Consider the following 26,671-nt stretch of genomic DNA (forward strand, 5'->3'; position numbering starts at 1 on the left):
TTCAGACTGATAGCTGGTCACTATGGTTTGAATAGTAATTTATCTTTATTGAATAGACACAAAGATGGGTTATGTAAGATCAAAGAAACAGCTGATCACCTGATATGGAATGCAGGGACTGTTTTCAGGAATAATAGGTTCTTTAGAGAACAATTTAGATGCTTTAAGGTAACAGAATTTACTATAAGGGGTCTAGTGAGCGTAATGGGAAACTTGATCACATTAAAAAAACTCTACTACTTATTTTAAGGCTATAGCGCAGGGTAAGAAAGTGTAGTGGCATGAATTTATGAGGAATATAGTAGGTGGCAGTTACAGACTCAGCAGATGAGTCGCCTTCCCCATAAACCATAAGAGAAGAACTCCATGGCACACCCACACCTTGAATCCAGCATTCAGGTCTAGAAAAGGGACAGAGAAGAGCGGAAAAAACAATTAGGGGTATGGAACAGCTTCCATACAAGAAGAGATTAAAAAGACCGGGACTGGTTAGCTTGAAAAAGAGACGATGATAGGGGGTCCGACAAAGGTCTCTATAACATCCTGTGTGGTGTGGAGAAAGTGAATAGGGTAATGTTATTTTCCCCTTCCCATAACACAAGAACTAGAGGTTACCTGATGAAATTAAGAGATAGCACGTTTAAGACAAGCATAAGGAAGTACTTCTTCACACAACGCACAGTCAACCCGTGGAACTCATTGCCAAGGCTTGTTGTGAAGGCCAAAAGTATGACTGGGTTCAAAAAAGAATGAGATAAGTTCATGGAGGATAGATCCATCAATGGCTATTAAGCAAGATGGTCAGGGACACAACCCCATGTGTAGGTGTCCCTAAACCTCCAACTGCCAGAAGCTGGGACTGGACAACAGGGGATGGATCACTTGAAACTTCCCTGTTCTGTTCAATTCCTGTGAAGCCTCAGGCACTGGCCACTGTCAGAAAACAGGATACCGAGTTAGATGGGCCACTGATCTGACTCAGTATGGCCATTCTTATGTAACTCAGTTACATACTGAGAAGGGAGGGAAACTGCAGAAGAGACTGAACTCTCCTGTGGAGAGAAATCCTAAGGGTACGTCTACACAGTGATAAAAAACCCACGCCACTGAGTCTCAGAGCCTCGGGCAGCTGACTCTGGCTTGCAGGGCTTGGGCTGTGGGGCTAAAAATAGTAGTGTAGACATCTGGGCCCGGGCCGGAGTCTGGGCTCTGAGACCTTCCCCCATCTTGGGATCTCAAAGCCCAGGCTCCAGCCCGAGCCCGAATATCTATACTGCAATTTTATAGTCCCATGTGCCTGAGTCAGCTGACCCAGCACAGCCAAAGCAGTGTCATGGGTCTTTTACTGCAGTGTAGATGTACCTACAGAGTGCAGGTGAGGTTTGGGTGGGAGGAACCTGGAGACAGAGCTTAAACAGGTAAAAATCCAAGTGGGATGATCCCCAGGGAGCAGGTTAGGTTCCTGTGGGGAGCTCCTGAGGTAGGGCCAGTTAAAGGCACTTCAGTGGTGGAAGAGGGGTTAGTCCAGCAGAGAAAGGAGAAGCTGGAAAATCTAGAGAGATGCTAGAGGCTGACAACCAAAAGGAGGTTCCGTTAAGCACAGGCTGGGGGTGGGGGGAGAGCACAGCTTGAGGGGGCTTAGAGGTAGGAAGCAGCCCAGGGAACCAGCAGTGTATCTGAAGAAGCAGACCTAGCTGCTTAATACAGGGTCACTGGGCTGGAAGCCAGAATAGAGCGTGGCCCTAGGTTCCCCTACAAGCCCCAGAGGATGCAAGCCCTAGGGAGGCAATACTGAGCCCAGGGTGGAGCTGAAGACCCCGAAGGACGGGCTGAGGAATAGTCCTAGCGGGGGACTGAAGACTTGTTTCTGTTGAAATGTTTTGTGAACTTTCAGCTGGACCTGTTTGTTACCCTGGAAGGGGACTGAACTGTATGTGTCTTGGTCAGAGGGTTGAGCCTGGCGAGAGGCAGATGGGATGGCCTGCAGGAGGTTCTGGAGGCAAGGACCCCTTGCAGCACTGAACCCTGACACAAAGGGGTGCTATTGGTCGCAAGTACGCTACCTTACAAGGACAACGAAGAAGGAGGGGGAGGGGGAGGGGTCAGAAAGTGAAGTGGAAGAAACAAAATCCAAATTTCCCTTCAAGCCTGAACAGTCTCCCCACAGCACTGAGCAAAGATGCTTCAGACACCACAACTAAATCACATGGAGACCTAAACTGATTAACCTTATGTCTGTCATCTGAATCCTTCCTTACTCCTAGTGAGGTTGCATCCTCACCAGCCTCTCAAATCCATCATTTACACTGAGGGCTATTTGGGGCAAGGCCCTCTCATCTACATATTCTTAGTGCAATGTCCAGCACACCTGTGAGCACTATACAATAATAAATAATAATGGACCAGACCCTCCACTGATGTAAATCAGCATAGTTCTATTTTGATCAATGGCGCTATACCAATCCATGCCAGCACAGGATCCGGCCCAGTAAGTGACAGCTCTGCCAGCAGTCATTACATGGCTGTCATTCTTCAGAGAAAGCTTCAGGATGGATTCCAGCCCTGCAGGATGATCTCACACTCAATATTTCAGCAGCCTGTTCCTGCAAATTAACCTGATGGCTTTGTTTACCTTCCAAATCTCATTAGAAGCTCTGCAACTGTATTGCACATTATGAAACAGCAATTAGTCAACACTAGAAGCTGCTACACTAAAGTCAGGCATTTAAGGCAATTTCCCAGCATGCTTCTTAACACGCGCTTCTCAGAGTCAGGGTCAGGCAGCTGGGAAACTGGAAACGATGTGTCTGATCCTGTTAAGTCTTGAGCACCCTCAACTCCTGTTGGTGTCAATAGGAGTGGAGAGAATTTACCGCCTTGGAGGATCATGTTAGCAGAAGGTTTTCATCGTTGTGGGCTGTTTCATGCCTATAAGATTGAATGCACCTACAGGCGGGTGCCACCAACTCAGGCTAATGTAATGAAATACATGTCTATGGGTTTGCTGTGCCACATGCAGTGGAAGGACAAATAAAGGCAGAAACCCTGATTCTCCTCTCAATTAAACCAGTGTAACTCTATGGACTAACTGGAGTTATACCTGACTTTCCCCCCACACCACCCATATGAGACCTGAATCAGGCCTTCAAAACTAGGACTTAAGTTTCACCAGCAGGTTCTTTGAGTTGAAAGAAACAACTTCTCTATGAGCCTTTACTGTCCCATAGTAACAATCAACCCATTACAGTCCTTACTTTCTTTCACCGTGTAACTAATATCACCTCCACTGAGTAAAGACAACTACCCTCTAGCGCGACATTATTTATAAACCAATGATAAAGCTGAAGATGCTAAACTAAGAGGAATGAAATCTCAGGCTTCAGGGCATAACCTGGTCACTCATGGCAGTCAAGATGGAATCCTAATCTTTCCACTCTGGTAGAGCATTGCACATCTGATCTTGTAGGAAGGGTGGGAAGTCACTTTTCTCTGAAGCATCAGGAACTGGCCACTCCCAGAGGCAAGATAGACTTGATGGTCCTGCGTCTACATGTTGTACCTTGAATTTACTTCACATCTTGCTACAAATACCCAAAGAGAGAAGAAAGCGGAAATGCGTAGCTCTTCTAGTATGAAACTAGTTTAATGGGAAAGGGAAAAGTAGCTCTTTCCCAAGGGCACACGCTTAAGAACTTGTTATCTAAGCAAGGAAAACCTTTCAAGCTCATCAGCTGCTGGATTAGGCCAGCTGTTTTGCTTGTCCCGACGAATGTTTACTGCCTCGACACACCAGTGTATTCTGACACACCTACCCCCTAACTCTCAGCACAGTTCCTGGGGGCATGGCCTTTTGGGTAATTTCCAGATGGGAAGCACTGCATTGTGCTTGAGGAAAGGCACCGGAACCAGTGCAGCTGCAAGACTTGCTCTCCACACTGAACAGAAACCCTAGCAGGCAGCCGTGGTTCAGCCAGTGCAGGCACCGCATGCAGATCAGTATGAATAATGCTTGTAATGGACCTGCCATCATTGTAACGTGAGAACACAAGGGGCCAAATCCACCCTCCGGTACAGTCCCTCTATACTCCAGCGCCCTAAAGGGTTGCAAAGGCCCCTGGGTGAATTCACCCAAACAGAGGAGCTGTGCAAGGTCAACGTACACAGAACTATACTGCCCCCTCTTCATAAGGGCTTGGCAGTTGCAGAGCTGGGAGGAGAGGGAGAGCAGCTGGACCACTTTGCATGTTGGCAATCCTGGGCAGCAGAGCATCCCATAACAGATAGTTCAGATTGCAATAAGTTAGAGCCCCTTCCCCTCCCCCCGCACCACCTGTGCTATGCTGCCTGCGGGGTTCCAAGCAATGACTTCTTGTGATGTCTTTCTGCCCAGTGCAGACAGCGCCTAAGAGGACAGGACAAGTAGCTCCCCTTGAATGGGACCAGCTGTTGATTGTGTTTATTACTGGAGCCCTCCTATAAAACATGTGTACTGCTGCTGAGGTTGCTGTGGCTTAGCAGAAGAAGCAAAGGCTGTCAGCTGGCAGTCGACATTTTGCGAAAAGGAGCCCCTAATAGCCTCTCCCCAAGACCAGGTGGCAGTTCATTACCAACCAATCACAGCCAGTCAGCCACTCACTCCATTGAAAAGAAGAAAGGGAATCCCAGTCCTCCCTTAGGGCTCCTGCTTTTCTCCTCAGACTCATCTGGTAATTCAGATTAGGAAACATGCCAGCACTTGAGGGTTTGAGGCTTTATTTCTGCTTCATCTCAGAGTCCATTAGGAAATGCAGGCTACTGTATCAAGGACTGCCTACAGAATCCAGCTACTGCAGGCAATGTCACTGGCAATGGGCCCACATCTACCCTTTAAATCCCGCCACTAGGTTACTCTTAAGTAATTGTTCAAGTTCTTTGGATGCCGCAGCCATACATTTACACCTGCCCTGAAGCCTTTGTGTAGCTGCCAGTGTGGAAAGCACCAGGGTTATTACAGCCAGTGCTTAATTCATGCCGGGGCTTGCCGGGGGGGGAGGGATAGCTCAGTGGTTTGAGCATTGGCCTGCTAAACCCAGGGTTGTGAGTTCAATCCTTGAGGGGGCCATTTAGGGATTTGTGGCATAAATTGGGGATTGGTCCTGCTTTGAGCAGGGGGTTGGATTAGATGACCTCCTGAGATCCCTTCCAATCCTGATATTCTATGATTCTATGACATTTCATAGTCCCAGCCGCTCTGGGCTTGCTGCATCAGTTATGAAAGCAAAAAAAAAAAAAAAAATGCTTGCACCCTAGCACCTAATTCCTGGAGCCCCAGTACCTCTTTCATTATAAATCAAGCACTGGTTACAGCTCAACACGTGTCTGAACACAGAGCTTTGTTCTAAGTGGGGTGTTTACGAGATTACCAGTTTTTGATTTCATTTACTCTAATTAAAATCCACTGTGTCTGATTCTCCTCTCACTGATATCAGTGTGAATCAGGATTAAGCCAAAGAAAACCAGTGGAGTTAACACTGGTGTAAAACTAATGTGAGAGGAGAATCAGGCCCATTGAACTTAACAGCAATTAGCCTGGGGTTTGGCTTCCTTAGACCTGTGGAAGCAATGATACATTTCACACACACAGAGACCCCAAAGTTCTCTCTGCTCTGTTGAATGAATCAATAACTCTGAAAACTTCCCATACTGGAAAATGTTTTGAGCAGAAGAGAGTCCTGATGACTCTCACAGAGCTGTCATGACAAGACAAGAGTCACCATTCTTGATGTTTACTGGAAACTGTCTGCTTCTAAGCAGCACATCGCTGCTTCCTCGGATAGCACATTTCAGCTTCCATAATGCATCCGTCAAACATTTTTGGCATCTCACCTGTGTTGGTTGCATTGACCTCCCCAAGCTGTTTCTGTTCTGGGAGATGCATTGGTTTGCTCAGTCCCATACACTGCACTTGCTAAATCTAACAGAGGGCCTGGCACTTACATCACAGAGTGCACTAGATTTCAGACACATTTTCACAAATCTCTCTCCAGGATAAAAAAAAAACCGCAGCATTTTCCTAGGCCGCAAAAATCCACAAGCTGCCCAATACCCATCCAAGTCTTGAAGTGCTGCAAAGGCTGTGTACTCAGAATCAGGGGAAGGGTAAAGAGGGGAGAGCACCTTGAATGACCCCTCCCACCATTACCAACCAGTCAGTATTCTGAGCAACACAAACTCTGAAGAGAATCACATCCAATTCTACACAGCCGGAGTGAAGACGACCACAACAGAGGGACTCTGAGAGTAAGAGGAATAAAGAGGAAACAAGCTATGAGCTTCACACTGCGCAATCTCCCAAGGAAGGATCATGGAACTACAGAATAGGTAGAATGATATTGGCATGCCGTGTGTTTAGATTGCTGGAAGGCCTACACCTACATTCTCTCCTTCTGAATTTCTCTAAACCCTGCAGGGAAGGACCACGGAAGTGGATATGAAAACATGCAGCAATGCCAAAGAGCAGAGGCTGCTGTCCCTGCTGCCACTGCAGGCCTACAAATGAAACCACACGCAATTCATGAGCATGGTTTCATCTGTAGGTAGCATAGCTGCTGCTTGGACACTGCTTCACATTTATCCAGAGAGACTCTCTTAGGGTCACCTCCACCTAAGAAGCCAGTACAGGGGCAGTGAACGGGTCTGCTGCAGTCATTGATCTCATCAACCATCACCCATGGTGCCCTTAGAGTGAAGCAACCACCTGGAGCCCTACAGTAGAACCAAATACTCATTCGCATCCCCAGCCATGGCCCCATCCAACGTTGGCCTCCCTGTGCTGCAAAGATGGAAATCTCTATTTGCCCTGCCCCACAGTTCTCTTGGACACTTGTGTCTCAACCTTGTTGCTTCACAGTGCATAGAAAGGGGTCACTTGAGAGAGCCAGAGTGGGAGGGGTCACAAGTAGGCAGGATGAGGCTAGATGCAGGCCTGGGCATATGGAAATATGTGGTAGGGAGTGTGATACAGGAGGGCCAGGGAGCAGTGGGAGAGTGCTAGAGGGGAAATATATAAGCTCAAGGCTAATTAAGGCATGGTTCCCTGTAGACTAGGGAAGGTGGCTGCAGGTTAATTGGAGCACCTGCAGTCAATTAAGGCCCTGTTAAGAACCTAATAAAACCCCCTGCGTCAGGCAGACAGAGGAGGAGGAGGAAGGAGTGGAGCTTAGAGGTGTGTTGAGAGATTTGGAAGACCTGAGAATTGAAGTAAGGGAGACCCTGTCCAGTAGGACAGGGAGATTCCCTTCCCCCCAGCATATAAGGACCGAGGGTAACCCCACCTAAGGGGGATGAGGGTAAGAAACCAACAGGGGTTGAGAGGGTCTGGGACTCAGAGCAAGGAGCAAACCCAGATGCCTCCCCCGCTTCCCTCCTCTACCACCTTCCCGGGCTATTAGCGGGGTCCTTGGCACCCAAGAGCAGGGGCAAAGGGTGGCATCTTAGCTCCCCGCCAAGAAAAGCGCAGGACCCACCAGACTAAAATCAGCCATCTTGCCACAGGAGGAACCGGTCACAGATAGCAAAGAGAGCTGGATGGGGCCCTGCGCATGTTACCATTGCATGGAATCCCTGCATCTACACTCGTACTGCCTTCATTTTACATCATGCACTGAGCAGTTCCGGCTGTACCCAAGGAGCTAGGCAGACAGCATTTTCCAAGCTGCCTCTTGGAGCATTTGGAGAGGACCATTACAAGAAGTTCCATGTTCAGCCATCACTTCTCATTATTCTCCAAAGTATCCTTTTATGTACATGATTTTATCATTGCTCTCCTCAGGAGCCCCTGAAAGCTGCCTCCCATCTTACCCTGACCAGGAGGGATTCAGTCACTGTTTATGAAGCAAACCTAATTTCCTACAAGTGATTTTGGCCTGGAGTGGTCCAAGGAATCATTCTGCTGCCCAGACTCTGCAGGCTGGCGTCTGTGCACCGTGATGCCCTCCATCAGCACACAGCACTTGTGATGGATCACACATTTCCTGGGCTAAAACCATTGAATCTGGGTAGGAAGGTGTAAATTACACCCCACCCCCCACACCAGCACATCTCAGGAACAGCCAGTCCGAGTCCTGCTGGCAGAGGCCACTGAGGGGATGTGCTATTTTAGCACATTCCTCAGCCAGCCTAGCCATGCCCCCTTTCCATCCAGCATCACTCACTCTCCAGGCAGCACTGACTCCCATTGGCCCCCCTGTTCCACCACCACAGCGTCCTCTCCTGACAAGCATTCCACCACCACCGTTCTGCAACTGGGTTTACACCAGCGCTGACCCATGAGTGAATCGGACCCCCCCAAGCTGTAAAACCACACGGGTCCTGGTGATGAGTGAACCTCAGAAGGTGCAGTTCGGAAAACCATGTGCAAGCTTAAATCCTCATCCAAAGCACTTAGGTCTGCAAAACTGGGAATCTTGGAAGAACAGGCTTTCTTGTCAAAATCTGGACACAGGCACCTGGAGAGAGGCCTTTCTTTCTGTATTTCTGCACTTCTGCTTCGGATCTTGGCTATGATCAAGAAGGGCAGATAAGTGAACATCAAAAACAACAGAGAAAAAGCTAACCAGACTGAGAGTTGGTTTAGCAAGTTCTTATTTCATATGAACATGTAAGATCAAAGGCAAAATGACAACAGTTCAGTGACAACTATATAGCAGTTGTGCATGCTAAGATAAGGCCAATCGGATCCCCCTGTCTCTGACACCGGTGCAACTGAACTTAGAATACTGCATTAATTTCCAGGCACCGCACCCCAGAACGATATTGACTGACAAATGGAAAGAAGCTCAAAGAAGAGCAACAAAAGTGATCAGGGATTTGCTGGGTTTGATTTATGATGACAGAACAAGGGAGCAAGATATATATCACCTAACTAAGACATGACCAGAGAAGGAAGGGACCACATGAAAGAGCCTATGAATGTTTGAAGGAGGTAAAATTCCTGGACAGAGAAGAATTATAGGGTGACATTGGGTGAATGGCTAGGAACAATGGGATAAACATGTAGGCTCAGAAGGGTTCACAGCAAGTGGGCTATTCTGAGGTTGTTATGTTCTCATGTACTAGGGATTCTGAAATTTCAGGTCAGCTCCATACAACTGGGCAATTATTTGCACTCTATTCAATCAGCAGCTGCTGATGCCACCAAGATTACAGTTCAGTCCGTGTTTCCTTTGAAAGCTTGGCCATGAACATCAAACAACCCAAATGTCATAAGCCCACATTTTCAAAAATTGGCCTCTGATTTTGGGTGCCTAACTCGAGACATCTTGGGCCTGGTTTTCAGAGGCACTGGGCACTCAAAGCTGCCGCTGAACTTTAACTGGACTTGTGAGAGTTCAGCACTTCTTAAAATCAGGTCCAAGGTGTCTTGATTTGGGCACCCATGAACTGAGTCTCCCAAAATCAGAGCTTTGCAAAATTGTGCCCTCGCTGTCTATGCGTGAATGTCCAGGAGAGATCCTTTGATGCTTTATGGACAGTTAAATAATCTCCTACTCTTCAGATTATATCCCCCATATGTGACCTTTAATCCAAGATTTAGTCTGCTATGATTAGCTCATTTCCACTGCAACTACATGTTCCTTCCCCTTAATTCCTCTGCTTAACTATATTTTTATACACCCTGAGGCCAGATCCTCAGCCGGCGTAAATCACTAACTTTAATGGAGCAATGCCAATTTATGCCAGCTGAGGACCTGGCTTCTTGTGCTTATTTTTTAACTCTCCTGTCTACTCACCCTCTGCTCCTGCTATCCAGTGCCATAGCTTTGCCTTCTGTAAAAATCCTGGTTCATCACTTGTTCATGCAGAGCAGGGACAGCCAGTGCGTGGCCAGCAGACCTAGAATGGCCCACAATGCTGAGGTGCAGCCTGCGAAGACTATAGGTTCCAGTGTGCGATACCTTGATCAAAAAACAAGTCACTCAAAGCATCACACGCTTGGAATGGTAGTCCCCGGGGTTTGTATTCCTCCATCCGTTTCATTTTAATTAGGTGCAGCTCATAGGCTGCTGGAGAGTTATCAGTGCAGCCTCAGGTTGGATGAAGTTTTAATCCCCCTCGCATGCAGCCAGTCCTCCTTGGGCAGGATGCAGAGGCTCCAAATTTATTTCCATTGCTTCAGAGCGTTAACAAAAAATCATCTCTCTCTTCATCCTAGCAGAGGAAACAGATGAAGCTCTGGCGAACTCTTCAGAGGAAGAGAGAGAACAGAAGGTGTTGACAGTTACAGAGGGTTGGGGACAATGTTGTAAAGATGTGAAGCAAGAGAAATCATTTGGTGTAGCATGGAGTCTGGCTACTAACATCAGGGGATGAATGTAGCTCAGGAGACAGGGAGGTATGTAATCACAAAGGCTGAGCCTTATTTATCATGGATGGCTTGGCAAAGAGGAGGACTGATGCAGAGTGGACTTCCGTGGAGGTGTTTGCAAAGGGATTTAGAAACATACACGACTATCTCTGAAAGAGGTGGTGAGGAAAAAATCCGCCATCCTACTGAGTGTTTATCAAGTGAGAAACACACAGCTTGAGTCGCACATAATACAGACAGATAAAATGCAGAGTTTCCTAGTCTGCTCTGACAATACCCCTTCTCATGACCAACAGCACCTCCTACTGCTCCAGCAATGGGGCACTGTTAAGGGGAGACAGTCAGGTACAATGGATGCCTCTAAACTGAATCATGGATTTGCAATGCTGAGAAATGGGGATAAGCCCAGCCCTGACCTGGGATATGAGCCCCAGGCTCCAGAGATGAATGGCTAGCGCACTAAAGCACTACACCACCTAAGCTTTAGAATGGGAACCCCAACTATTGCATTTATAATACCAGCTTGTAAGGCAGCCAAAGTGCTAGTAATGGGAGGTCAACAACATTTCAATAAACAGAGGAGAGCAGGTGATCAAGGGTGGCCCTGGTGCAAGTTTGTTTTCTAATTCAGTATGTGCACCAAACACGGAAGAGAAACATATTTAACCCAGGATAAGGAAATATATAGAGCATAACTGAAGACACTCCATTTTGGGAGGAATCTGGTAACCATGCATTGATCTCACCATGAGCTGTCTTTGGGGGAACCTCCAAAGGTTCAGAAGTTTATAACAGTGCCCAAAAGCTGATTCACTCAAAATGGGGGTGCAAAAATTGTAAGCACAGATTTTAGCTCAAGGTTTGCCCAAGGCTTTGGGGTCAGCTCTCATTTTATTTCAGTCACTTTGCCTACCCTTAATTATTATTGCACCTGCCCAGGATGACTGGCCACTTACTGTACCAGAATATCAGAGTATTGCTGAACCCAGAATGTCAGAGAACTGCCAGGAACCAGAGCAGCAGAGTAATGCTAAAAAAACCCGGAGTACTGGACTAATGCCAGAACTCAGAGTAGTTTGAGAAAATGAAAACAGTATATTGAATATCTGTAATCCTGGGAAAGGGAAAGATGAAAAAACTTGCAAATAAAAGTCAAAAGAAGAACAAAAAAAGGGGACTCAGGGCCAGATCCCATAGCCCTTCCTCACACAAGCAGCCCTCATTCACATGTGCAGTCCCAGTGATGGCAATAGGAGTATTTGGGTGAGTAAAAATTGCAGGATCAGGCTCTAAAATTGTCAACGAAAGCAAAAACACAAGACAGTCTTTAAATATTTAAAGACTTAAAAAGTCAGGCTGTGGGGTGAGTGAAAGGACAGGCGAGGGAGATGAGAATGAAGCTAGCTCCTGGGAGCTTGAATGGAATCTCTGCCCCAGCAGCGTTCACAAGAGAATCGGAGGGAAGGTTCATGCTGGACAGTGGAAACAAAAAGGATCCCTACACTAAGTGAAATATGAAAGGTTTTCAAGTCATAGGAGGAGCAGCTGAGAAATTAAACCAATTGTAAAAGAAGTTAGAGAGTGCTAGACCCAGATAAACAACATCTCCTGTGAATTAATGTGAGTCACTACTCACAACACTTGAACCCAAAGCTGCCTCAACCTTTGCATTGCTTAAAATAAAAAATATTTTAATTTATTGCCCCTTTGTCATTTCCCTGATTTCCCTCCACTGCCTTTATGATCTAGTGATAGCAACATGCTGAAATACAGCCCAGGCTGCTGGGTTTTCCATCCAGTACTGACCCTTGACTGAGCTCTACAAAGCTGAGGAGGAGGCTGCTGGACAGAGGGTGGGGAAGCAGATTAAAAATGGCAGCAATGCAGAAGGAGACCTATGCTGCTATCAGAAGAGCTGGGTAGGGAAGCCTGGTAGATGTAAGTTGACTAGCCAGCTGCTATCTGTGAAGGCTCTTAGCTCATTAACTTAGTCCCATTAGGAACCCAACATATATTTTCTTCTTCAACCAATCCATAATGCACCCAGAGGATGTTTATTTTTAAAAGCAGATTCATGATTTAAAATTTCACTGAGAGTAAGTCCTAAGCCTCATGAAAGATGCTGGACTGGCAGACTCACAGACAGAAGGCCTCTGCTTATCCACAGACCATATATAGGACAGGCATGAGCTGCTAAGCTTTCCCCACCAAGTCTCGGCAACATGTCTCAACCCTATCATGGAAGGATCAGGGGATTCCATCTCCATGCCAAACAGCCAGCATTGTGTTTTATTCTTTGTTGAGACTGCAAAAAAGGGTGCCAGTTGGCATCAACAGTGGTGGTGATTTTGGAGATGAGAACACTTGTTCACTTGATCAGTGGAACTGAATAAAGAGCACACGGTAGAACATTCAGTAAACAATTAAGGCAGAAGAAGTTTTACTTCCATATTTTTTACTATTTTTGGTCAACATCCATGCAAGTTATTATTTCCCATTTGTCTATAAATTTGCTAAGACTCAAGTTCAAAGAGAGAAAACCCCATGGGTGGTTTATTTCCAAACTCATTGTTTGGCCACACGTTATTAAACGTGGTTTGCATAATAAAACATGTTCTCCACTTATGAGAAGGACAAATATATAAACGTCTTCATTAAATTAACATGTCGCTTTTTTAGCCCAGCACCATCAAGGTTTAAGTCAGTAGAGAGTAAAGTGCATTTTATTTATTTATTTGTCATCTCTAGATGTTGTTTTGTTTCCCTAGTACTGATGAAAGAACTGACATGGGCTGGGCAGCATCCCCAATGATGTGCTCCACCTCTGATCTAAACAGAGCACTTCCAGAGAGGAAGGATGGTGCCGTGTTTAGGGCATAAGTCTGGGCCAGCTTCAATACCCAGCTCTACTGCAGGGCTCTTGTTTAACCTTGGGTGAGTCACATAGTCTCCCTCTGTCTCTCATCTGTGAAATGGGGATAACAGGACTTCCCTACCTCACAGAGATGTTGTGAGTCCCCAGTGCAATGGGATTGGAGCCTGTAGGCATGACTGTAATACAAATAACGGTACTCAGAGAAGCTTGTTATCTACCTTAAAGACTGCGAGGTGCTGTAGTAACAGGGGCTCTATAAGCACCTTAGATAGGGAGTCAGAGAGGAATTCAGTCCTTGGCCTCTCCACTGAGAATGCTAGTTGGAGTAAATTGTGGTAGTAGCTTTTTGTGACACTCAAGTATAATCTTGGACTAAAAAGGGGGAAATTTACATAGAAAACCAAACATATGGGTCTGATTTATGCAATCGAGTTGTGATAGTTTATTAGTGATTGATATGAATGATCACTTAGACCACATATCGTATCGATGTGAAAAAATACCATAGCTCCATTTAAAACTTATCCCATAAAAACAGCTTTAACTATCAGAGATTACATTACACTTCGGAACTACTGCTGAACCTCACAAGGATTTAAAATAAGACAGAGGGGTAGACCCTCAACTAGTGTAAATTGTCATGGCTCCACTGACTTACACCAGATGAACGTTTTTCATACTCAAAGGTTTGTTGTTAGTTTCAGTTTTGGGAAACCCAAGCTGAGCCATAATGACCTCAATGAAATCAGCACATTTCAGGGACAGGTGTCAGACAATAATAACATGTTGCACTTGAGACATTGCCATGTAACACTGGTACCAATACTGTAAATAAATGTCAACACTTGTCATGCAGACATGAAAGGAAGAGGAACTTGGAGGCAAAAGTGATTAGGAACAGGAGCCAGAGCCTTTTATTTCTTGGTCATTGATTTAAAGGGTATCCAGATTGGGAGCCTCCAAACTTCATTACCATGTAATGGCTGCTTGGTGATATATGTGAAATGAGTTGATAAGCATCAGTCCCATTCGTAGGTCTTCACATCACTGAAATATCTGCTAGCAGAGAAGCCAAGAACTGACGGGGCTAGGAATATTGAGCTACAAATATCAAATCCTAAAGCCCTCCCAGGGCCTGGATGAGGCATCTTTGAGGCTTACGCTTGTTTTGTCTCTTGGTAGAGACAATACCTCTGTCTCAGTACAATCAATCTATCATCTTCCACCAATATTAAATTAATTCATTAAACAAAATCTGACATCCTTAACTTCGATAATAATTGAGTAGAAATTTTTCCTGTGAAATTCAATGTAACATTAAATCACACCTAAAAATATTCCCATTACTGCACAGTTTCATTAATAAACATTACATTTTGTCTCTCTTTCTTGCACTGTAAAATGCTCAAGATCTAGGAATTACACTTGACTAAATTGCTTTTAAATCACAAATTTGTTTGAAGACTAGGTTCTATCAAGGAACTATTATCCAGAAGCCTATCTATAAAAGGGATGTAATAAACTCAAATGCTTCTTTACCTCTTGGTCACTGTAAGACACCACTTGTACTGTATGTCTAACACAAAACACTCAGGGTTCATTATATATTTCTTATTTAAAATAATAAAGAATAAAGAAAAATTAAATGTTATTTTACAGATGAAAGCTATCAAAGCCTAATACATAATTGGTAATCAAATTTTCATTTAGCTATTTTCCCTGTGCTTTTAGGTTTTGTGGTATTTTGTTTTTTTCATTTGATTTCTTAGAAATATCTAACGTTTACTATTCAACAGTGTTATTAAAAGTACAGCTCAGTTACAGACCATTATCATTGTATTGTCGCCTGCACCTCCAGTCATGGATCAGGGCCTCCAGGTGATAGGTGCTGTACAAACACATTACCAAATGATGGTCTCTGCCCCAAAATATTTACAACCTAAGTCTAAAATGAGAGACAAGATATAGATGAAATAAACAGGGGAATGAGGAAATAAGATGATTGTCAATGACATGATAAGCAGTGGTCACAGCATGAGCTGCCTAAAAAGAGCACAGTTTTATCCCTTCCTACGTTTTGCCTCCTATCAACCACTAGTCTGCTCACTTCCCTGGATTTCTCCTACCCCTGGATTTTTCTCACATCACCCATCATGCATACAATCTGCTCCCTGATTCTTTGCACCTTCCAGCCTCAATCTTCTCCTTCAGACCCCTCGAGACTCACTCCCTTTCAGTTCCCCTTCCAGGTCAAACATCTCAGCTAGCTTTGTTCTCTTATAAATATAATATCTTCACATTTTGACATAATAGAGCATGGAACCAACCAGGTGAGGATGTAACAAAATCTTATGATCTTTTAACATAACCCTCTTCTTCCTCCCTTTATCTCCTCTCCAGCCTTTACCTGTCCTATGTTTAATTTTGATTGTAAGCTCCTTGGAGAAGGGATCTGTCTTCTTCATTTATCTGCAAAGCAACAGGCTGTAGAAATCCAGCAGCAGCAGCCAAATCTTGAAGTCTACTTTGGCCGAATAGTAACAGGCATTGGTCCAACAATAATAACTGTTAGGTATTTTAATTCCTCTTTTAAGCTTTGTCACCGGTATTCATAGCACGGCAACATTTCTTACCTTTTATAAGCTTTGTGCAATGAGATGTAAAGCACTATCACACTGACCCAAAGCCATTCTCCCACAATATCCCAAGGACTTTGATAACCCCAGGGACAATCTTTGAACAGTATATCTGATGTTTTCCTTTATTCAAATGCCTTTCTTGTCCCTAATTTTAGGTCATTGCCCGGTGCAACGCCTTTCATTGTGGTCACCTTGCTCTTCCATGATACTAGATGCTCTTCCAGACAAACTTCATTGCTGTTCGCTTCCCAGAGGAAAACCTCATCAATCTTTCTGGGGTCAGTATTGAACAGTGAGAACAATTAAAGCTCTTCAGCCACAATCAATCCAACCGAGGGACATAACTGCAATGTGCTGAGCAACCCAACTCCCACCGATTTCCGGAATGGAGGGCACTCACTACCTGGTAGGATTGGGCCCAAAGCTTTATATGAAAATCAGGTGCATGGTTATTGATGAACAGCACTCCAGGGGCATCCAAACATTGCCCACTAGAGGGCCACTTTTTCAGCTTGCCAAGATCTCAGGAGCCACAGGGCTCCATCATCTTGGCTACGGTCGCCTTCAGTTGAGAGCTGCGGCCTGTGTAAACGGCGGCTCCAAGTAAAAGATGCTTCATGCTGATCTCAGCAGCCATTACATGGTCTCTCTCCCGGTTCCACCGCCTTATTAAAGAAGAGAGCAGCCAAGGGTCGCACTGTGGAAACCCCACAGCCTAGATCAACTAGATCCACTTCAGCGCTCTCCAGATAGGGGGCATCCCTGTGTTCTCAGACAGCATTAATACACTGTGCAAGTTAACCTTTCTGGCTTACAAAATGAATTAATTCTACCCGTGTTGTTCTATCTACATATTTGTCTGGGTCTTTACACTGTACCCATTACCATCATAGCTGACAGTAAAGCTGTTGTAGACAAGATAATAACAAATAAAGCACCTATGAATTACGCTGAAATGTGCCCGAACTCATGTTTTGAGCTGTATAAACCAGCAGCATTTTTAGCACATTAAAACAATGACAAGGAGACAGAGAATCTCCTGAGACTTGAATTATAAAATGAAAACTCCCTATAAGTAAGAGTGGCTGAATCCCGGAGTGCTGAATCCTAGGTGCTCTTTATGGGTAATCTATACTTTGATTTCGACTTGCACCTGTCACTCTGAAACCCTGGTGATGGGCTCACTGGAAATGCACAGAACAGACAGACAGGTTAAATGGGCGTCCCACAGGAAGGTGCTGATTCCAAGCATTAACACATGCCTAATTACATCTGGTCACTTGCCAGGTGGAAATGAAAAAAATCCTCCTCGGGTGCCCCTGTCACAAGCCAGCAGCCAGCAATTGCAAATCTGACCTACAACACTGCCCCCTGCCCACACTAGCCCCATACTCTCTCAGGACAGACATGTTATTACACACAATATAACCACTGACACAGCAGGTGCAGCTGAACAGTGAAACTGTGCTAATGAAAGGCCTGATGGAAACAACACACAAACAAATCCGCCAGTCACTAGTAAAAATGTTACTCCAAGGAAATTAAAAATTGCACACGCTGGCACACACCTGCCCAGACCAACCGCCTCAAGATCCACGAACACTTGTGGCAGGTGTACTTTGTTGGCAGGTCAAGATCTCATGCTGAGTTGACAGCTGTTGTAACATTGATGTTTCTTCCTGATTAGCTGGGCTTTTCCCAATCCTCATCCCCATCCACCCAGCCAATCACATCTTCCAGGTCTCTCAAAATCAACTTCCAAATCCCCAAGGGATTGAGGAGTGGGAAGGGGGGGGGAGCATCTACAAGTGTGAAGTCATCAGCTTAGGGGAGCCAATGGGGTGGGCATTTTGGGGTCAGCTGCCCTCAGCATGTCAACTTCACCTGCAAGCTTCCAGCTCTTGCTGCCTTGGCGGATTATCAACAGAGAGTGGAATCAATGCTGATCTATCTCTGCCTCCATCCTAATAATGGCCAGAGCGCTGAGCTCAAACCCCAGAGCTCTCCGCGCAGCCAGAAGCGAAAATCCATCTTTAAAAGCTCCCATTAAATAGATCTGAACTGAGCCTCTGATTCTGACAGGCATCTTGCAGCCCCGCCGGGTTACTCCAGCCTGCTCTGAGCTATCCAGCCTCCAGCCACCGCCAGCATCTTAGCCATAAAGTCCCAGGCTGCTGCTGGGAGGGTATCAGCTGTTGCTGAGTTTCTTCAGCGACCTACCCATCCTCTGCATGTGGGGCTGGATCGGTGCCCGGGAAACGCTGGGATAAGGTCCCCGGGCGTGGTCGGTAGTCCTCACACACCCAAATGCAGCTTAGCTTCCTTCCCCCTCCCCCTCTCTGCTGCCCATCGTAGCGGACCCAGACGCTCCGGGCTCCCCCCCCCCGCCCTTCCCAGGAAAGCTAGAGTCACTCCGCATCCCCACCCCAGCCCCGAGTCCCCCCTGTCCCCTAGCGCGCGGATTCTAGGGGGATCCTTCCCGCTCTCCCGTGAGACATTCCTGCTCCCCCACCTGTCCCAGCAACGGCTGGACCTGCTGCTCTCAGCAGCTATCTCTCCCCCCCCCAGCGCCCCCGTGCAATGGGAGAGGAACCCCCGACCTCCCCCCCCGCCCGCTCATCCACGCAGGGGGATCGGAGTCCTCATGCACCGCGGCGTGTCCCCTTCCCCGCGCCGGGGGATCCGAACCCTCCAGCCCCCCGTGCAAATGGCTGGAGAGCCCCTGCATCGTCACGCAAAGGGGCCGGGCAGCCCCCACGCCCCGCCATCCCTCCCCAGCCCAGGCGGGGAGAGCGGAGCCCCCGCTGCCGCCCTCACCGCGGTGCCGCTGCTGCTGGCGGGCGCGCTGCCTTCAGCGCGGGGCGGCCGGGGAGCCCGGGCGGCCGGCCGGGGCGTTCATGTTTGCGGCGCGGGCGGGCGGAGGAGGCGGGTGCCGAGCCGGGGCTGCAGAGAGGGCGGCTGCCTCTGCGCGTGTGTGTGCCCGGCAGCTTCGCCCAGCCTGGCACTCCGCAGTGCTCGCACGGCGCATGTGCTCCGCACCCCCTGGCTGGGGACAGCCCACATGCGAGGCGGCTGGGGCTGGCCCTCTCCAGTGGGGGGCCGGAGGGGGGGGGGGGGCGCAGTCTGCTGATTTCATTCCCCGTCACCCTGCCTGCCCGAGCTGGGCCGCCCCCTCCCCTTCATCTCCCTGAGCGCCCCCCCCGCCCAGCATTTGACTCCTGTTTGTTACCCCCTTTGATCGGGGGTGGGGCCCCACACCCCACTAACTTTATTCTGTCATTATCCGAGTGATCAGATCTGCGCAGACCCCCCCCGGACTCCGAAGCTCCCCTGCATCAGCCAGCCCGGTGCTCTACGCTGCCCACCCCACCCCCGGTGTATCCCCACCTCCGCGTATTTCCCCATAGCCCACAGTGATCCCAGAGCACAAAATACTCGGTACCCCCCCCCCACCGCGTAGCCTCCAGCTCCTCCCCACCGTGTATCCCCCCGGCCCTCCGCACACACGTCGCCTCCCCCCCCCTTGCACGGATGACTGTAATTCCGTTGAGCGCTCAGATGCCATGGGGCGGGAGGGAGAGTCAGCTAGGCAAATGCTGCTTCCTCCAGATAACCCAGCACTAGGTAACTAGGGCTCAAAGGGTAAGACTTTACCGGCAGGATCCCCTCTTCTTCTCTCCCCCTCCTCATGCATTCGGCTCATTCCTTCAATATGCCCATCTGCCTTCCCATCTCAGCCCCGGAAGTCCTGCGCGCAGCTCCCAGCCGGCAGTTTAGTTTCTTAACTTCTCCATCTGGGTAGAGACACAGGGGAGGCGAAGGAGGCAAAGCCTCCAGGACAAAATAATTGGCTCCGGTGTCTAGAAACTGAAAGAGCTGGTCACAGTAACTCAGATCTACCCTCACCACGGTGGCGTCCCTCTCAGCCGCCAACCCGGGAGGCAGACACGGGTGAAAATGCCCGCTTAGCATCCTCCCCTCCCATTCATAGCTGAAGTATCTATTCTGCCCTGGGTGGGCAGTGCTGTGACAAGCAGCTGGTTGTGAGCCGTGCAGGTTCTTTGCGTGGTACTAGATCACTGACTTGAACCGTGACCAGGAGTTTCTAAAGGCAGCAGCTCTATCCGGCGAGCCAGCAGGACAGTCTCCCGGGGGGAAAAAGACTCAGTGCTACTATGATAATGTGTCTATTGTACAGTTTGTGGACCCTATCCTACCCCCTCTGCTGTCAACAGGAGTTTCCCCCTTATCTGTAAAGGTGGCTGGATGAAGTTTAGGTGAGCAGCTGCCTCAGCTTGAAGCTGTCCTTTGCTTATTTTGTACACACGCTTAACTCCCATTAATATTAGGGGGAGCTGCAAAGGATACTGTCCCAGCAGATCAGGTGCCTTAGTTTGTTGCCGTTAATACATAAGGGTGATGTTATTGTTTTTGCTGTTTTTATATGTCAGCGTGGACAATGTGTTTGTACTCAGACAGGACACAGAAGACAACTAGGTCCCTGCCTTCAGACGCTTAAAATCTAGGGGGCCAATCCTGCATAGAATTTAGACCACTCTTATATGTCTTTCTCCTGCAAAGGGCTCCACAGATCCTTCTGCTCCAAGCTGGAATAAGGATCAGGTCACATGGATGATCAGCCCCTTTTGCAAGATCAGGGCTGTAATTTCTTCCACAGAGTCCTATTGATTTCAGGTAACAATAGGTGCTGTTATAGCTCTTTGCAGGATCAGACCCTCCCTGATGTTGTAACTTAATAAGTATTATTTAGCATAGTACATAACATATATAACTTAATATTTCAGAGGTAATGCCCCACAAAGAAACCATTGCTTTCTAGTCAGTTATGCTTCCTGAATCCAAATTGAAAAATAAATACTAATGGGAGATGCAAGAAGATACCTTAAATCAGATCTAGTGGAAATTTAGGACAATTATTTGGTAGGTGTGTTCAGGGGTGCTGGAACAATTTTTATAGTGGGGGCGCTGAAAGCCATTGAACCAAACTGTAAACCCTTGTATATAATGGAAACCACTTCAAGCCAGGGGGCGCTGCAGCACCCCGGTGCCCTTACTTCCAGCACCTATGGCTCTGTTTGTTTTATTAAAACAGTTAACACATGCCTGACAGTAACTCTTACAAAGAGTTTTAAAAAACCCTACATTCTGCAATGCCTGGCATACTCAGGGAAATACAGTTTTGCTCCTAGGTTTGGACAAATCTCCCATTGTATCTTGTCCAGCAAAAAATTAAAATCCCAGTGGGTGCTTTTGCACTTCCAGCCAGGCTCACCAATTCATCCCCTAGCACTTGAGGGTCAATGTTACAAAGCGCTGCTGCTCTGGGACTGCTAATTTCATATGAGGAGAAAGGGGAAGCAAAGCCACCAGAAAGGAGGAGGAGATGGAACAAAACCAAAAGAAACAAAACTAACAAGAAGAAAAGGAGTACTAGTGGCACTTTCCACTGGATGCATTCGATGAAGTGAGCTGTAGCTCAGGAAAGCTTATGCTCAAATAGATTGGTTAGTCTCTAAGGTGCCACAAGTACTCCTGTTCTTTTTGCAAATACAGACTAACACGGCTGTTACTCTGAAAACTAACAAGGAAACTAAATAATTAAAAATGAAACTAAAGCCTTGTAGGTAAATTCACTTTCTTCTCCCAAAAAGAAACAACACACAGAGAGAAAAATTACAGCCAAATACACCACCAACTCTCTCCACGCACCACCCCAAAGAAATTATCAGACAATCCTCAAACTATAGAACCAACTCAACAATGGACATGGATCCTGATTTATTTTGTTTCCATTCTGATGAGGTACAGATGGAGCTTCCCTGAGAGAGGAAAGGGACATGGGGTGCATTTGGATATTCTACCCGTTGCTTCATGCTTCCTTGTTCCCACCAGACAACAATTCACCTCTATCTATGGCCCCCACTACCAGAGTATCTGAGCACCTCACAATCCTTTATTTATCTCCACAATCCCTCTCTGAGATAAGGAAATAGTGTTATCCCCAGTTTACAGCTGGCACAAAGAGACTAAGTGATTTGCCCAAGGTCAGCAGGAAGTCTGTGGTAGAATAAGGACTTGAGTCTGGATCTCCCAAGTCCACGGCTAGGGTACTAAACACTGGACTGTCTTTCCTCTTGGACTCATTTGATTGTCATTTATTCTTCTAGAATGGTGCCTTCCAGTTTCTGCTGGGTCCTGTTCTGAACAACTCCAGCGATAGCCCCAGAATCCTTTGCAGAGGTTGCAGCAGGGCTTCAAAGGAGGTGTTATAGCACTCACCACCGAGAATGGTGTTGCACACCTGAGATCCCAAGGCACTCCCATCATACGGCTGAGCAGAAAAAATAATCCCCTTTTCTGAGAGGTCCTGCGGCTGAAGCACCACAAGTCAGAGAGAATGGTTTGAGGCTGGCCTGTTGGTGATTGACTGTCAAAGTCCCAGTGCTAACCCAGCACTAGCCCCTTATGTATGGTAACAAAGTAGCCTGCACCTAAGCTCTTCCCTGACTGTGAGTGCTTAAAACCATGCAAACCACAGCCGTCTAAACCAGGGGAGAATCTCATTGCTAGCCAGTTTCTCAGAATGACATTTGCCTACAGATTATAGGTCTACAGATTATAGGTAATAATACAGACATTTGTCTGTATTACAGACATTTGTTTACAGACATTTGTCTACAGATTATAAGTAATAATAAGACTTTTGCATTTCTCTAGCCCTTTTCATCTCAAAGTGCTGGCAAATTTTAATTAGTGAAACTTCACCCCCTCCCGGTGAAGTAGATAAGACAGAGAAATCAGGCACAGTTCAGTTAAATGACTGACCACAACAGAGCTCAAAAAGGAGTCCAAGAGACATGACTCCCAGCTTCCTGCTCTAGCTATTAGATGACATGACCTCTGACCTGAGGCTGAATTGACACAGCGGACCTGTTCTGTATTCCCTTTTTATCTTTGCACCACAGATAAATGTCTCATGGGGACATCTTGACCAAGATGTATTGTATCAGCCAGGGGAATAGACCAGATAACCCGATAAGTTTTCATTATCTTGGGCTATAAATCTATGATATGTGCAACATGTTCTCTGCTTTAAAAGCTGCTGAGTTATCATGAAACTGTATCTTACATAAGGTTTGTAAAATTCAGTGTGATTTCTCTTCAATTCAGTCAATTTTAAAATGGTTAGATACAGGATTCTAATTTAAAAAAATTGATAATGTGAAGACAGCTAAAGGTATTAGCTTTCTAGATGTACAGCTTTCTGATGGACTGACGATGATAGCAGTAAAAGTGAAGAGCATACAAACATTTGCAGCCTTGATTACAATCAAAAGCAAGCACAGTGATTTTCAGAGGTGCTTTATATTCCAGAACAGTCATTCTACTGAATGTTCATTTGCTGCTACACAATAAACAAACTCTGGGAAATTTCTGCTGGAACCTTTCCGGGAAGGTGGCTATTGTTTGGTTGGTTGGGTTTGGGTTTTTTGGGAGGGTGGTCCTTTTTTTTTTACCCTGTCACATCATATGCAAAGGAGAGGTTATCCCATAAAATTAAGGGGCAGTCAATGTAGAAACAATGAAAGGAAACACTGTTTCATGCCAAGAGAGCTCAACCTGTGCAATTTGCAGCCACAGGAGGTCAAGTCAAGAATTGGGGCTGGATTTTATAAAAGGGTTGACTAATATGATGAGCAATAATATTATTCAGAGCATTAGCTTTATGAAGTGCTTGTGAACATTTACCAACCTATGCACATCCTTGCTGTATCAAGCTATGCTTGATCATGCTGACAAATGCTTACGGTATTTTACTCACTCATCAATAATAAAATAAATTCTCACCCTGACCATGTGAAATTTTGCACCACTGCTTTAATAATGTTTATAGTGATGCAAACTAAGACAAAGGAAGAGTAATCAAGAGCTGATCGCCACAGGAAGGAATTTATCTCTGTAATGTGCAGCACTGTACAATTAGCTAGATATATTAGACAGTGTTTTACACCTTCCTCTGAAGCATAAGGCATTTGGCCACTGCCAGAGCCAGGATGGTGGACGAGGACAAATGCCTGACTTTTGTACATAAAAAAGATGTTACAGCTCAATATATCTTACTAAATAAAGCAATAATGCACAATGCATCCGTTAGTTATAACCCTCTCTCCCTTGAATTATTAGGACTGGCATATGCCCATTGGCACACAGAGGGGAGGAGAGCTAAGAAAGTGCAATGCTGCCATCCCTTTTTAGAATCCATCTCACCACATTCCTGAATCCAAAGAGAGGATGCAAAAAAAGGCAGCTTTTCAAAAATAAAACACAACCTCTCCCATGTTAATGACATATCAATGTGAAAGGCAAAGTGTGGCCTTTAGCCTTTATATCGGCCAGCACCAAAGTCTCCATTTTAATCAAAACCCACAGATGTTTGTTAGGAGAAAGCTCCTATCACCTGTGGCCACTGGATTCAGGAACCAGGATTAAATTAGCACCTTGATAAAAGGGGATAAAGATTGGCTTGCAGAGGGGAGGACAGGTGCTGTCCTGAATAGGGATGATTTCTGGAATCAAGGCCAAAACATCTGAGCCTTGTCTGAATGACAGCATCCCCCATTGCTAACACTCAGGAAGCTGTATTGCTGGTGAGTTTGGAATTTGAATTTTGCCGGCATAAACGAGGTCCTTCTGTGGACTCAATTTCACTGTCACATTCTCTAGCCTGGGCCTAGTACTGCTGTGTGCCTTGGCTGCCCACCTTGCAGGTGAGAGTTTTTTAAACGAACCCAAATATTTTTGCTGATTTGTAATTTTATGAAAACATTCTCTCCATGGCCGGTGACGGAGAACCCCACTTTCTCACACCAAAGCTAATTTTGAAGGCTTAACTGTCTGACCAGGTCCCTTTAAATCTGAAGAACTGGGGTTCTACATTTTAAATCCAGAGTAACTCAGTTAAGACCTGGTTTACACTAGGAATTTTCTTCTGTATAGCTGTGTCTCAGGGGTGAATACCAACCTAGCCTCCGGTGTAGACCACTGCTAGCTTGCTGAGGTAGAAGAAAAAGTGTTCATTTTGTTGCTTTTTAAAAAATAGCTTTTCTCAATTGGACACTGTAAATAGCAAAACAATGAGGAAGCAAATTGACAACTGTAGAAAAGTGTGTGGGATGATTTATTATACTTAATTTATATTGTAATAGTATTTTGATCTTCAGAGAAATGCTGTTTCATAGAGGGAGATCCAGGTGAGATGCCTTTTTATGTTAATTACAAACTTTGCTACTGTGGTGTTCTATTTGTAGGACAAACATTCTAACCAGCTCAAATGATTTTTTGGTGCATTTGAGAGAGGAAATATATTACACTACAGATAAACACAGGTTAGTGCTTCTTACGATGGAGCCATTAGTTACATAAAAATGGACATGTCGCTGTGATGTTCCCCTCTGGTATTATCCGGACCGGTGATCTGCTAGGTCACTCCAATCCTTGACTCTGGAAGCCAGCCTTACCCTGCTCTGCTGTGAGAACCCCCACTCCTGGGCTGTTCACGCTCAGTTTCTCTAGCATGTAAGCTGCTCCTTGGATTGTGCAACCGAATGACACTAGCCAATATCTCCGGTCCCAGACACAACCCTAGGAACCTCTGTCTTGCAGTGTCCAGTTACACCTGCTGGATGCTGTAAGCTTATATGAGTTCGTCAATTTAACAAGGAAATTGATATGCACCAGGCTTGTTATCCCAAGGGGAGTCTCTGACATGCTTCAAACCAAACGCACTGCTTCAGGTAGAATAAACAAACAGATTTATTAACTACAAAGATAGATTTTAAGTGATTATAAGTCAAAACATAACCAGTCGGATTTGGTCAAATGAAATAAAAGCAAAATGCATTCTAAACTGATCTTAACACTTTCAATGACCTACAAACTTAAATGCTTCTCACCACAGGCTGGCTGGTTGCCCTTCAGCCAGGCTTTCCCCTTTGATCAGCACTTCAGTGGTGATGTCTGTAGATGGAGGTGAAAGAGAGAGGAAGAGCATGGCAAATGTCTCTCCCTTTTATCATGTTCTTTCTTCCCTCTTGGCTTCGCACACGCCCCCCCCCCCGTTCATAGTCTGATGATCATTACCTCATCGCAGTCCCAAACTGACCAAAGGAAGGGGGGGTGACTCACTCAAGAGTCCAACAGATCCTTTTGTTGCTGCCTAGGCCAGCCTCCTTTGTTCCTGTGAGGCTGGGCTGGGTTTGTCCCATACCTGCCCTGATGAGGTGTGAACTGCCCCTCTGCTCTCAGCCTGAGCTTATTTTAAGACATGAAGACACATTTTCAGCCTCATAACTATACACATGAAATTACAACCTATAACATTACTGTAACAACAATTACTATAACATCATTATAAGAACAATGCTCAGTGCATCATGATCCTTCCGAAGACACCCGACATGACAAAATTTGCATTAGATACCACAGAATCATATTATAAGGATGAACATGGGGGTGTAGGGTTTTCCCACGAGGTAGAGAATGTCACAGTTGCCATAGCAGAAAGATGTACAGAAAACTGGGAACCCTAATGACAACATATCAGCTTGCTTATACACAGATAAGTAACAGGATTAACGTCTAAGCCCAGTCTACCCAGGAAGCATAAGAAAGTAGACAGTATAAGGATGGCTGGTGTATGCCAAATTTCTTAATTCAATCATGGGTTGTTTTGCCCCTTTGCTGTCTGTTGCTTGAATGTGGCTAACTGAAAGAGGTCACCATATGTCCCGC

General features: G+C 46.1%; 1 protein-coding gene across 2 annotated transcripts in view; it reads right to left on the reverse strand.

The window, feature by feature from the left end:
* The window catches only part of LOC140917722 (actin-binding protein WASF3-like), a 55,931-nt gene extending 36,371 nt beyond the window's left edge, over positions 1–19,560 (reverse strand). The window contains exon 1 of one of the 2 annotated variants that reach the window (XM_073361104.1): positions 19,514–19,560. The gene's annotated coding sequence lies outside the window, so the exon portion shown is untranslated. Of the gene's footprint in view, positions 1–18,676; positions 18,741–19,513 lie in introns of those variants that run through there. The other variant, XM_073361103.1, reaches the window with a different exon arrangement.
* Positions 19,561–26,671: the final 7,111 nt, after the last annotated feature.

Source organism: Lepidochelys kempii, chromosome 9, assembly GCF_965140265.1.
Source record: "Lepidochelys kempii isolate rLepKem1 chromosome 9, rLepKem1.hap2, whole genome shotgun sequence".
Lineage (NCBI taxonomy): Eukaryota > Metazoa > Chordata > Testudines > Cheloniidae > Lepidochelys > Lepidochelys kempii.